The sequence below is a fragment of the Prionailurus bengalensis genome, chromosome E3 (genome assembly GCF_016509475.1).
Source record: "Prionailurus bengalensis isolate Pbe53 chromosome E3, Fcat_Pben_1.1_paternal_pri, whole genome shotgun sequence".
Taxonomy (NCBI): Eukaryota; Metazoa; Chordata; class Mammalia; order Carnivora; family Felidae; genus Prionailurus; species Prionailurus bengalensis.
Window position 1 is genome coordinate 40190413 of NC_057357.1, and position 11963 is coordinate 40202375.

General features: G+C 53.2%; 1 long non-coding RNA gene across 1 annotated transcript; it reads right to left on the minus strand.

Moving 5' to 3' along the window:
- Positions 1 to 1020: 1020 nt before the first annotated feature.
- Positions 1021 to 7517, minus strand: LOC122471842. Its single transcript, XR_006294290.1, has 3 exons — positions 7324 to 7517; positions 4685 to 4778; positions 1021 to 2119 (listed from the first exon to the last, which is right to left on the minus strand). It is a non-coding gene; the product is annotated as an uncharacterized LOC122471842 (long non-coding RNA).
- Positions 7518 to 11963: the final 4446 nt, after the last annotated feature.

Sequence of the window (11963 nt, forward strand, 5' to 3'; positions counted from 1 at the left end):
AGCTCAGAGCCTGGAGCTCATTTCGGATTCTGTGTCTCCCTCTCTCTATGACCCTCCCCCGTTCATGCTCTGTCTCTCTCTCTGTCTCAAAAATGAATAAACGTTTTAAAAAAAAAAAAGAAGAAGAAAAGAAACTGTTCAAGGCTGCCATTACCACGTCTAAGCAGCTCTAGATTATACGAGTGCCAGTGGGTGTGGTTGTGACCCGTTAACACTTTATGGACACTTAAATTCGAATTTCGTATCATTTCCACATGTCATGAAATAGTCTTCTTTGGATTTCTTCAACCATTAAAAAAAACAAAAACGTAGAAAACATCGTATGGCTCACCAAGTCGTACAAAAAACAGGTGGGAGCCAGATTCAGTCCACAGTCCACTTGAAAAAATGCCGTGTGTCATTCTTTGGGATATTTATTTATTTATTTATTTTAATGTTTATTTACTTTTGAGAGAGAGAGACATAGTGCTAGCTTCCCTTCCTCCCTTGGTCCTTCTCCCATTTCATTCTGTTGCTCACATTTAGTCACCATGGATATATTTTCTCTTACCTGGCGTTAGGGATTTCTTAAGGACAATAATAATATTTTTCAAGGGATTTTAACACCTTTACTCCATATATCTCTTGTAGCTTCTCCTTTCATTAAATGCTTCATCCCAAACAATTTCGCATGGGTCTTGTGTCTCAAAGTTTCTGAGGCCTTGGATGTCTTAAGAACATATATTTTAAGGTTTATTTATTTTGTAAGGGAGGGAGAGAGAGAGAGAAGGAGAGAGAGAATCCCAAGCAGGCTCTGTGCTGTCAGCTCGGAGCCCACTGCGGGGCTCTATCCCACGACCAGTGAGATCATGACTTGAGCCGAGGTCAAGAGTTGGCTGCTTAATTGACTGAGCCCCCAGGCGTCCTTTAAAATTATTACTCTTGAGGTATAATTCACATATTGTAACATTAATTCTTTTAAAGCATACAGTTCGGCAGTTTCTAGTATATTCACAAAGTTGTGCAACCATCACCGCACTGTAACTGGAGAGCATTTTTATCGTGCAAAAAAGAACACCCGTGTTCATTAGCATCCACTCCCTGTTTACTCCCACCCCCAGTCTCGGACAACCTCTGCTCTGATTTCTGTCTCTAGGGATTTGCCCATTCTGGGCTTTTCCGTGTCAATGGAGGAAACCGTCCTCAACTTTACAATCGTTAAACACCCCCTCACATCAGATCTTTACCATCTCTTCTTCTTATGGGTTATATTGTGTCTCCAAACTATGTTTCAGTCCTAACCCCGAGGACCTCACAATGTGACTTTATTTAGAAATAGGATCTTTGCAGATTTAACCAGCTTAAGATGAGGCCATTGGGGTGACCCCCAATCCAATATGATTGGTGTCCTTACAGGAAGGGAAATTTGGGCACCAAGGGAAGCTGATGTTAAGATACAGGGATAAGACACAAGAAGTCTACAGGCCCAGAAGTACCCAAGATGGTGGAAAAACACAAAAAGTTGGAAGGAGTGAGGTGGATCCTTCTCTGGAGCCTGCACAGGGCTCCTTGCCCCATCTCCTTCCTGCACGCCGACACCCTGGCCATTCCTCAGTTCCTTGAACACAGACGGGACAGCTTGGACCATCAGGATGGGGCCACACGGGTGAGCTGGAAAAAGCCTGGGTCCCTGACAGTTTTGCCAAGTAACCCTGGAGCGTTTGCCTTTGGACTTACACGTGAGACAGAAACGTCTATCTTGCTTGCGTCTCTGGTATTTGTTGACTGTTATCTGCGGTCAGAATCAACCTCATGGGTGTGCTTCTTGCGTGGTGGCCCAGGGTTCCCCACCTGGAAGGGCCCTGTACCTGGTTTACCATCTGCTGTCGCCATCTTGAAATTCTGATTAATATTTGAACAAAGGGCTCTGTGTTTTCGTGCACTGGGCCCTGAAAGTCGTGGAGGTGATTCTGTTTGCCACTGGATCTGACCCCCAATAACACAGCCTGACTCTGAAGCCTGCACTCTGTCTACTTCCTGGACAGCCATTCTTTTAGTGAGCAAGTTCCAACATCAATCGTTTGTGCCCGGAGCGTCAGGGATGTGGGTTGTTTTTGCTGCTTGGTGTCCATTCGCCTTTCTGTTAGAAGGACAGCAAATTTCCTTTAAATTCAAAAGTTTGGGACGGCGGGGGGGGGGGGGGGGGGGGGGGAGGAGGGGGAGAGGGAGGGAGAGGGGGCCCACCCTAGCTCCAGGGTTGGGCATTTGAAGTAGGCTCATCAATGCTTTCCATTCCCTGGTCATAGGGATTGATTCAGGGTGGGGTCAGTGACCCATTTCCAGCCAGTGACAGTCAGACCCAGAATCTGTATTTCATCCGTAGGGACAATGAGCTCCATAGGGGACGCAGAGAAGCTGAGACTTGGGTTTAAGCCTCCGGATTGGGTTGTTTGTTTGTTTGTTTTTGAGAGAAAAAGAGTGAGAGAGAGAGACAGAGCACGAGTGGGAGAGGAGGAGGGACAGAGAAAGAGGGAGACAGAGTATCTGAAGTGGGCTCTGTGCGGACAGCAGCCAGCTGACACGGGGCTCAAACCCAGAAACTGTGAGATCATGACCTGAGCCAAGTCGGCCACTCAACTGACCAAGCCACCCAGCCACCCCAAGAGTTTTGTCTCAACTATCCCGACTTTTACTAGAACCAGTAAAATCCACCACCAGCACCACGATCCATTTCCTTGAAAGCCAGTTGGATTGTATTTTGTCACTTGCAATGACAAAGGCCCTAATTAACCCATAAAATGAACCCATAAAATTTTCTCAAACAAAGCGCTACCTTCACAGTGCTATCTTAATGAAACTATTAAGGACTATCCTACTCACAGGATTCTGATGCGTTGTTGTTGCTGTTGTTTTGGGGGCTCCTGTGATACAGCAGATCATATTTGGCAAAGTGACCAAGATATCTAATAGGGGCTGGGCAACTTCTGTATCACAGGGTCAGAAAGAATATATCTGTTTAGCTATAGTACGCATTTAGGTCTTGAAGAAGTACACTCAGATACACAGGGGGAAAGGGAAAGGCGATGAACAACATAAAAAGTCTTTATCCAGGGGCGTCTGGGTGGCTCAGTCGGTTAAGCATCCGACTTCAGCTCCGGTCATGATCTCACAGTTCGTGGGTTCGAGCCCCGTGCCGGGCTCTGTGCTGACAGCTCAGAGCCCAGGGTCTGCTTCGGATACTGTGTCTCCCCCTCTCTCTGCCCCTCCTCCACTCAGGCTCTGTCTCTGTCTCTGTCTCTGTCTCTGTCTCTCTCTCTCAAAAATAAACATTAAATTTAAAAAAATTAAAAAAAAAAAAGAGAGCCTAGCAAAATATAAATGAAAGGATGTGATATACAAAGTCTTTTTTTCCCCTGTTAATCCATAGCTTAAAGCCTCTGAAATAATTCGATCAGTGGTTGGTATCACGTGAAATGGTGACCCCAGAGCAGTCTGTCAGTTCCCTGCGTGCCATTTTTCAACAGCATGGCATAATTATAATGGACTTTATTGACACAATAAATATGGGAGCACTGGTGGTATCTGTTTCCAGTTGTCTAATTGAAGAAATAAAGATCTTGTAATATAGACTTGACATGGAGAATTTGTCAAGCCACAATAAAATTTTGCAATAGCTCTGACCTTGGGGTCATAAAAAGACTGATCAGGAGGAAAAAATTTTTATGATCTAGGAGCGATTCCATTGACTTATTTCACTCTTCGCTGGAATGCCAAAATGGAGGGAACCGCTTCCTACTGCTGCTTTTCTAAACCCGAGCGGGAAAATCAATACAAATACCGTCTGAAGTCATGAGCTACCGTTAAGTAATAAAACACAGGCAACTTTTATTTTTAAGAATACTGACCCCGACGGGGCGCCTGGGTGGCGCAGTCGGTTAAGCGTCCGACTTCAGCCAGGTCACGATCTCGCGGCCCGTGAGTTCGAGCCCCGCGTCAGGCTCTGGGCTGATGGCTCGGAGCCTGGAGCCTGTCTCCGATTCTGTGTCTCCGTCTCCCTCTGCCCCTCCCCCGTTCATGCTCTGTCTCTCTCTGTCCCAAAAATAAATAAATGTTTGAAAAAAAAAAAAAAAAAGCTTCGGTCCAGGAGATCGTGACACATACACAAAAGTACAAACCCACCGTGTTTCCCCGCAGGGTTTGTACTTTTGTGTTCATCTGTGTCCCGCCGGACCTGTCCAAACCTTTTATTTGACAGATAAGGAAAACGAAACTCGCAGAGTCTTGACCGACACCGCTCATTAGTGGCAAAGCTGAAATGTGACCAGACAGCTTGACTTTTAGTTCCTGCGATTCCTGCTAGCCCCTCCCAAACCCCAGGTATTTCGTTTTAGATACGTGCGCGAAGAATCCGCTACGATAAGAGAGCTCTGATGAGTGCATATGGAAATTAAGCACATTGAGACCTATCTGTCGTCCTTTTCTCAGAGTGATGATTTTAAATTTTGAAACGTCTTTGGTAATTGGGGTTTTCTCGTGCTTCCTTTGGCCCGTGCCAAAATATCGAACAACACAGATAAACAACTGTGCTCTGAGCAAATTACGGAACGTGTAAACAAACCTAACAAAGGCGAAGCCTGGGATTTGGACCCAGAATGAGAAAAGGGTGGTGCTGTGCACAGCTTTTCCCAAGCACCTGTATTCTTACCTTGGAGGATTTTTGGACTCTGGGATTGGCAGACTGAGCAGGAGTTATCATCCAAAGCGGTGGGGTGCCTTCATTCCAGGGAGCTCTGAAAAATCTTTTTTTTTTTTTTTGAGAGAGAGAGAGGGACAGGGTGTGAGTGGGGCAGGGGCAGAGAGAGGGGGAGACGCAGAATCCGAAGCAGGGTCCAGGGTCTGAGCTGTCAGCACAGAGCCCGACGCGGGGCTCGAACTCACGGACCATGAGATCATGACCTGAGCTGAAGTCGGACGTTCAACCGACTGAGCCACCCAGGTGCCCCTCGAGGGAGCTCTTATGAAAATGTTTTCTAGAAGTAATAATGCGATGACGAACGTGATGGACAATGAAGCGAAGGCAATGGACGTAAAGACATTGTGCTCACGGGGTCACCAGGTGTCATAGATCTTTAAATCTTTTTTTTATTTGTTTACTTTGAGAGAGAGAGAGCATGAGCACAAGTGGGGGAGGAGTAGAAAAAGGGAAGGAGAGAGAGAATCCCAAGCAGGCTCTACGCTGTCAGTGCAGAACCTGACGCAGGGCTTGATCCCATGAACCGTGAGATCATGATCTGAGCCGAAATCAAGCATCAGATATTCAACCGACTGGGCCACCCAGGTGCCCCATGAAATGCATTTCTAAACATAAATTCATTACCTACGTGCAAGTCTTGGGGAAATGGGCATGTTTTAGAGAAATGGTGGGAAAGAGGGGTAGCGTTTTAAACTGAGTCCAAATTCTAGAAAGTGATGAATGCCAAACTGGGGAATTGTGACTCGAATCCAGGGGTCTGCAAATGATGGCTCACAGGCCAGACGTAGCCCATTGCCTGTTTGGTAAATGGAGTTTTATCAGGACACAGACATGCCCATTTGTTCAGGTATTGTCTGTGGGTAGTTTTGTTTTGTTTTGTTTTGTTTCACTCTAAGGGTAGAGCGGAGTCATTTCAACAGAGACCATATGATCCCTTCCAGAAAAATATGGATTCACTCGATGGCGGACAGTACTGAAGGTTCCAGAACAGAGAAGTGCTGTGCTCAGTCTGGCATGGGGGTGTAGGACGGGCTGGAACAGAGAGAGGTCCGAGTCATGAGACAGGATGTCACTGGAGCCCAAGTGAGAGTGGTTGCCATAAACATGGGGCGACAAGGACAGGTTCAAGAGCCATTCCAGGAAAAACGGAACCTGCCACCTGGTTAGAGCAAAGCAGAGCAGAAGACGGGATTCAAGGCTACCTTTGAGGCTCTGAGCTCCGGTTACTAGCTGCACATCTGCCAAAGACCTGGAAGACCAGCGGCTGGCCCGGGGTGAGCGTCTGACTTTGGTTTTAGCTCCACATCCCTGGTCCCTCGGGTGGGGCAAGCGCCTGGGACGTTGCTGATGTGCGGCTGGAACGTGAGAGGTCTGTGATACAGTTCACGGCAATGCCACTGGTAAAGGTATGTTGCCATGAGCTAGGAGGGTTTTAACAGGTTGTGCGTGTCTGATGTGCACTGTGATATAAAGTGGCCCGTGACAGCCCTCCAGAGAGGTGCGCCCTTTGTGATGTCACAGCAGGAACTTCTTGGTGGGATCGGCTGAGGGGCAAGTGGGCTCCAAGGACCAAATGTGTCAGTTCTCCCCTGGTGTCCCCTCCCTCAGTGCACGTGGACATCAGGCACGGGGAGCACAGAAGGGACACACTGCCAGGCGCAGCGGTCCCTGTGCGTGGACTACAGGCACTACGGGGTGCCCAGCCCGCTCACTGCTCACTTTACCACGGAGCATTGTGCACCTGGGGCCCTCGTAGGTTCTCCAGTCCCTTCCGAGTTCCACCTGGATTCCGGCTGCCTCCGGTCAGATGTTACTGTTCTGTTTCTCCTCTCTGCTGGTGGAACAAGTCAAGTTCTTTCTGGCTTGGGCCACCCACACTTGAGAAGGGATCTGTTCTTCCCACAGCCCCCTGGATTCTGACTCAGCAGTTTGTATGGATCTTCCCCAGAACTTTCCAGAACGTTCTTGGGCTCTTGGTGCTTGGGCTACTACTCTGGAGTTGCTAGTGCTTTGTTTTCTCATGAATGCTCTGCCTTCTGATGCTTCTTCAAACCTCCCCGAGTCCTGCTCCCCCCAAATGTGCTTTCACTCTCCTCTCGTTTGCCCCAGCAGCCCCTAATCACTTTGCATTGTCCTTGAACCCTATCTAGTTCTTACCGTCCCATTCATGGGCTACCTTGCTCCTCTTCTCCAGACAAACGTGTGCAAAAACGTACACAAATATCTGTAAGCGTTAGCACATCGAGAATCTACTTAAATGTTGGCTGGTCCCTGGATGGAGACAGGAGTGGGGAGTGACACTAATGATTGATCACTCAGTATTTCTGCACCCGGGACGGATGCTGTAATTACAGGATCAACTTCAGAAAAGTTATTTTGTTGTTAAGTATATTAAAGGTGGTGTTGCAACTCATTAAAATAATTGCCAAGCTTTTCCTCCCGATTAGTAAGTGTAAAGTTGATTACTATATATTTTTCCTGTCACTCCTTTGTGACATACTCCTAAGATGGTGTGACAGCTGGCATGCTCTGGGGAGGCGACGGGCACAGCCTCATACCATTTCTTTAGGCAGACACGCAAGCTATCTTACCTCTGACCTTTGTTCGCTCACCCTTGACTCCTCCATCAAGTGGCAAGCCTAGGCATTCCTTGTCCTTGCTTCTGTTCACATCCATCCAAAACGCATTGACAAGTCAATTCTGTTGTTAAGAACAAACCAAGTTGACGGAATTGCTATAAAAAACGGACGGACGAAACGAATTCTTTTCGCAACAAGAGGGTCCCAATCTGATTATTAACATCAAACAACCCCACTGTTTTAGGCTCGTGTTTCCAAGCAGCGTGTCTTATGAAAAGCCTTTTGTGTCCTAGGCTGACTATGCTCGCTTAATCTCAGATAGCTTTCAGCGAAAATTAATTTACTAAGATATGAAATATACAAACAAAAGTTAAAAAAAAATGTGACTCCCCTGCTGAGGCTCAAGTGAAAAATGCTTGCAAACTGTTTTTTATACTTTCTTTTTTTCCCTTTAAAGTTGACTTAAAATGCCAGTTCATTCTTTTGGAAAGATCACGGTATGTTCTTTTAAAGACAAAGACTGGAGAGGAAAACGGACAATTTTAAAAAGCTTTCTCTATTAAATTTGATATGTTGGGCATGTAGGTACTTTATTTGGCTTTTGATTGTTATTTGGGAAATTGAAAACTAACAAATGAGGAAAAGTAAAAGCTATGTTGGGATGGTAACATAAATTTGCCTCTGATGTTGTATTTTTCTTTTTCTTTTAATTTTTTAAATGTTTATTTATTTTTGAGAGAGAGAGAGAATGAGCAGGGGAGGGGCAAAGAGAGGGAGACGGGGAGAGACAATCTGAAGCAGGCTCCAGGCTCTGAGCTGTCAGCACAGAGCCCCGACACGGGGCTCAAACCCACAAACTGTGAGATCATGACCTGAGCCAAAGTCCGACGCCCGACCGACTGAGCCACGGTGGTACAGTAAGCACCAAAGTTGCTTCTCCTTTTAAAGGGAGAAACTCAACAACTTCAATAATGGTACACGTGGACGAATTTAATAGCTCTAGCTGCTGGATCTTGACTCGTTTGCCCCTGGTCAGTACTCTAGTAACAATAATTCGTTTATGAGTCATTACACTAAAGGGATTTCCAAATGGTGGTAATGAAAATCACCAAGAGCCGGCAATTTTTGTCCGGCTCACCTGAGCCCAACAGCCGGCACCCGTAGTGGCCCACCCGGTTGGCACCTGTGCCCCTCCCCCACCCGACACGCTGGAGACAGCGCCCCGGGGCCGCCCGCGCCCTCCTCCCCGGGGGGGGGGGGGCTTCCTCCCGCGGCCGCACCCTCAGGCACAGGCACGCGCACCTGCCGAGCCTCGTCCAGCCGGGTCCCGGGACCCTGGGACTTCTGCTGGGCGCCCGACCTTCCGCAGCCCCGCCGCCCCTGCCCGCTGTGCGGGCCGGCGGGGACGGAAGAGCCGGGGGCCACGCACGCGCTAGTCTCCCGGAGCCCCGCCCCTCACCGGACGCGGTCGGAGCGGGACCTCGGGGCCCTCCGGGCGGCGGAGGGAGCGGGGCGGGGCCAGAGCGAAGGGCTGGGCGGAGCACGCGCCAGGGTGGAGGGCGCGGCGAGGCGCGGGGCGAGGGGGGGCGGGGCGTAGGGCGGGGCGAAGGCCGTTAGGGGCGGGGCCTGCGCTGAGGGTCTCGCGGCGGGCGGTCGGCGCCGCGCGCTGTGGAGAGGCGGCCGAGCGAGGGCAGGGCGGGCGCGAAGAGCCGCGGGGCGCGGCGGCTGAGGTGAAAGCCGCGGTCGCGCCCCGGCCGGCCTGGCCCGGGCGCGTGGGGCCGGGGACGCAGGGCACTCCTTGGGACCCCGAGCGCGCGGACCGGCTTGGTCTGTGAGGGGCGCGCGCGCGCGGGGCGAGTCGGGGTTCGAGTCGCGCGGCTATCATTTCCTTTGCTTCCCCCTGCGTGCGGGGCGCGGCCTTCCGAAGCGGGGTTCGCGAAGCCAGCTGGCCGGAAGCGCTGTGGTCGCGGCGAGGGGACTCCGCGGCCGCGGGTCACGGAGGGTGGCCGGCGGCGGGGCGGGGGTGCGGCGGACCGCGGCGGCGGCGGCACCACTTACGTTGGCCCCGGGGCTCGCTGGTCGGCGCCGCGCACCTGTGCCCCGCAGCCGAGCCGAGAGGCGCTGTGGGGACGCGGCCGGGCGAGCTGAGCGCGGCGCCGGCGTCGCGGCGCCAACGAGGGACGCCGAGGGCGGGCGGGGACGCGGGCAGGGCGGCGGGAGCGGTGTTCTCTGGAGACCGGCAGGATGTGCGGAGCCCGTCTCGGGAAGGACCGGGGGGCTGTGGGGCTCCTCAGGGGGCCGGGGTCGCGTCGGGGGAACTGAGCGGTTTTGGGGGGGCGTGGTCTGGCAGAGGCCGGACGGGCTGGACGTTCCAGGGCTGCACCTCCGCGTTGGGACGGAACTCCGTGCGTGCGACCGAGCGAAGTGTTGAAGGGGTTCTCTGTGGTGTGGAGAGGGGAGGGAGGGGGAGGCAAAGGTGGAGGTAGGGAGGAGTAAGGAGGTCAGGGGGAGGGAGGAGGGAGGAGGGCGGGGGAGGGAGGGGGAGGCAGAGAGGGGTAGGGAGGTCAGGGGGATGGAGGAGGGCGGGGGAGGCAGAGAGGGGTACGGAGGTCAGGGAGGTCAGGGTCGTGGTGCAGGGCAGGGCGTGGGCGGGATGGGGGAGGCAGAGAGGGGTAAGGAGGTCAGGGGGAGGCAAAGGGGGAGGTAGGGAGGAGTAAGGAGGTCAGGGGAGGGAGGGGGAGGCAAAGGTGGAGGTAGGGAGGAGTAAGGAGGTCAGGGGGAGGGAGGAGGGAGGAGGGCGGGGGAGGGAGGGGGAGGCAGAGAGGGGTAGGGAGGTCAGGGGGATGGAGGAGGGCGGGGGAGGCAGAGAGGGGTACGGAGGTCAGGGAGGTCAGGGTCGTGGTGCAGGGCAGGGCGTGGGCGGGATGGGGAGGCAGAGAGGGGTAAGGAGGTCAGGGGGAGGCAAAGGGGGAGGTAGGGAGGAGTAAGGAGGTCAGGGGAGGGAGGGGGAGGCAAAGGTGGAGGTAGGGAGGAGTAAGGAGGTCAGGGGGATGGAGGAGGGCGGGGGAGGCAGAGAGGGGTACGGAGGTCAGGGAGGTCAGGGTTGTGTCACAGGGCAGGGTGTGGGAGGGATGGGGGAGGCAGAGAGGGGTAAGGAGGTCAGGGGGAGGTAGGGAGGAGTAAGGAGGTCAGGGGGATGGAGGAGGGCGGGGGAGGGCGGGGGAGGCAGAGAGGGGTACGGAGGTCAGGGAGGTCAGGGTTGTGGCGCAGGGCAGGGCGTGGGCGGGATGGGGGAGGCAGAGAGGGGTAAGGAGGTCAGGGGGAGGTAGGGAGGAGTAAGGAGGTCAGGGGGATGGAGGAGGGAGGGGGAGGCAGAGAGGGGTACAGAGGTCAGGGGGAGGCAAAGGTGGAGGTAGGGAGGAGTAAGGAGGTCAGGGGAGGGAGGGGGGAGGCAGAGAGGGGTACGGATGTCAGGGGGAGGCAAAGGTGGAGGTAGGGAGGAGTAAGGAGGTCAGGGGAGGGAGGGGGAGGCAAAGGTGGAGGTAGGGAGGAGTAAGGAGGTCAGGGGGAGGCAAAGGTGGAGGTAGGGAGGAGTAAGGAGGTCAGGGGAGGGATGGGGGAGGCAGAGAGGGGTACGGAGGTCAGGGAGGCAGCGGAAGCCAGCGGATTCAGGAGGCAGTTGGGAGAATGCGCAAGGCCGGCCCGGGCGGTTTGGGATCAGTGCCTCGAAGGACAGGATTTGGTGGCGGCCGAGTCTCAGTCTGGGGCCGGCTGCACCGCCCCGCCCCTGGCACCCAGGCTTCCCCAGTAACACACCCCTTCTGGGCTCGGAGAAAAAAGTCAGCGGGGTGTGTGGCAAGGGCCCGTCCCCCCCTCTGCTCCTGACTGTCATCCTGGGCCTCAAATCGGCTGACTGTGGCCTGCTCAGAATTGGGGACGATGGGACGATGGCCTCAAATTCAGAGGGTTGGTAGGGTTTGTCCTGAGGGTCCGGCTGTGAGCCAGACGCCTTGGAGCCAGCAGTGGGGCCCAGGGCCCAGCCAAGCCCTCACCAGGCCTGAAACAAGGGGCCGGAGGGAGGTTGCCTTTTATTTTTCCTAGTTGCTTTTGTTTATTTATTGTTAATTTTTAAATGTTTATTTTTGAGGGAGGCACAGAGCATGAGTGGGGGAGGGGCAGAGAGAGAGGGAGACAGACTCGGAAGCAGGCTCCAGGCTCCCAGCCGTTAGCCCAGAGCCCGACACGGGGCTCGAACTCACGAACTGTGAGATCACGACCCGAGCCGAAGTCAGAGGCTCAAGCGACTGAGCCCCCCAGGCACCCCGACGATTTTGTTTTTAGAAATCATCTTTCATTGACCGAGTTTGCCTTTTTATTTTTTAAAAGTAATCTCTATCCCCAACACGGGGCTTGAACTCACAACGCCAAGACCAGGATTCGCATGTTCTACTGCGTGAACCAGCCAGGCGCCCCAGAAGGTTGCCCTTTGAAAGTGGGAGGCGGGCCCAGAGCTCAGGAAGGGGAATTTGGGAGATGGGGGGGTAGGGCAGCCCGAGATTGTCATGCTGTGTCTGATGTCCGTAGCGTAGAGCCAGCTCGGAGCAGGCGCTCCACAGCTGTGCCCCGTGGCATTGCCACCGTGTTCCCTCTAC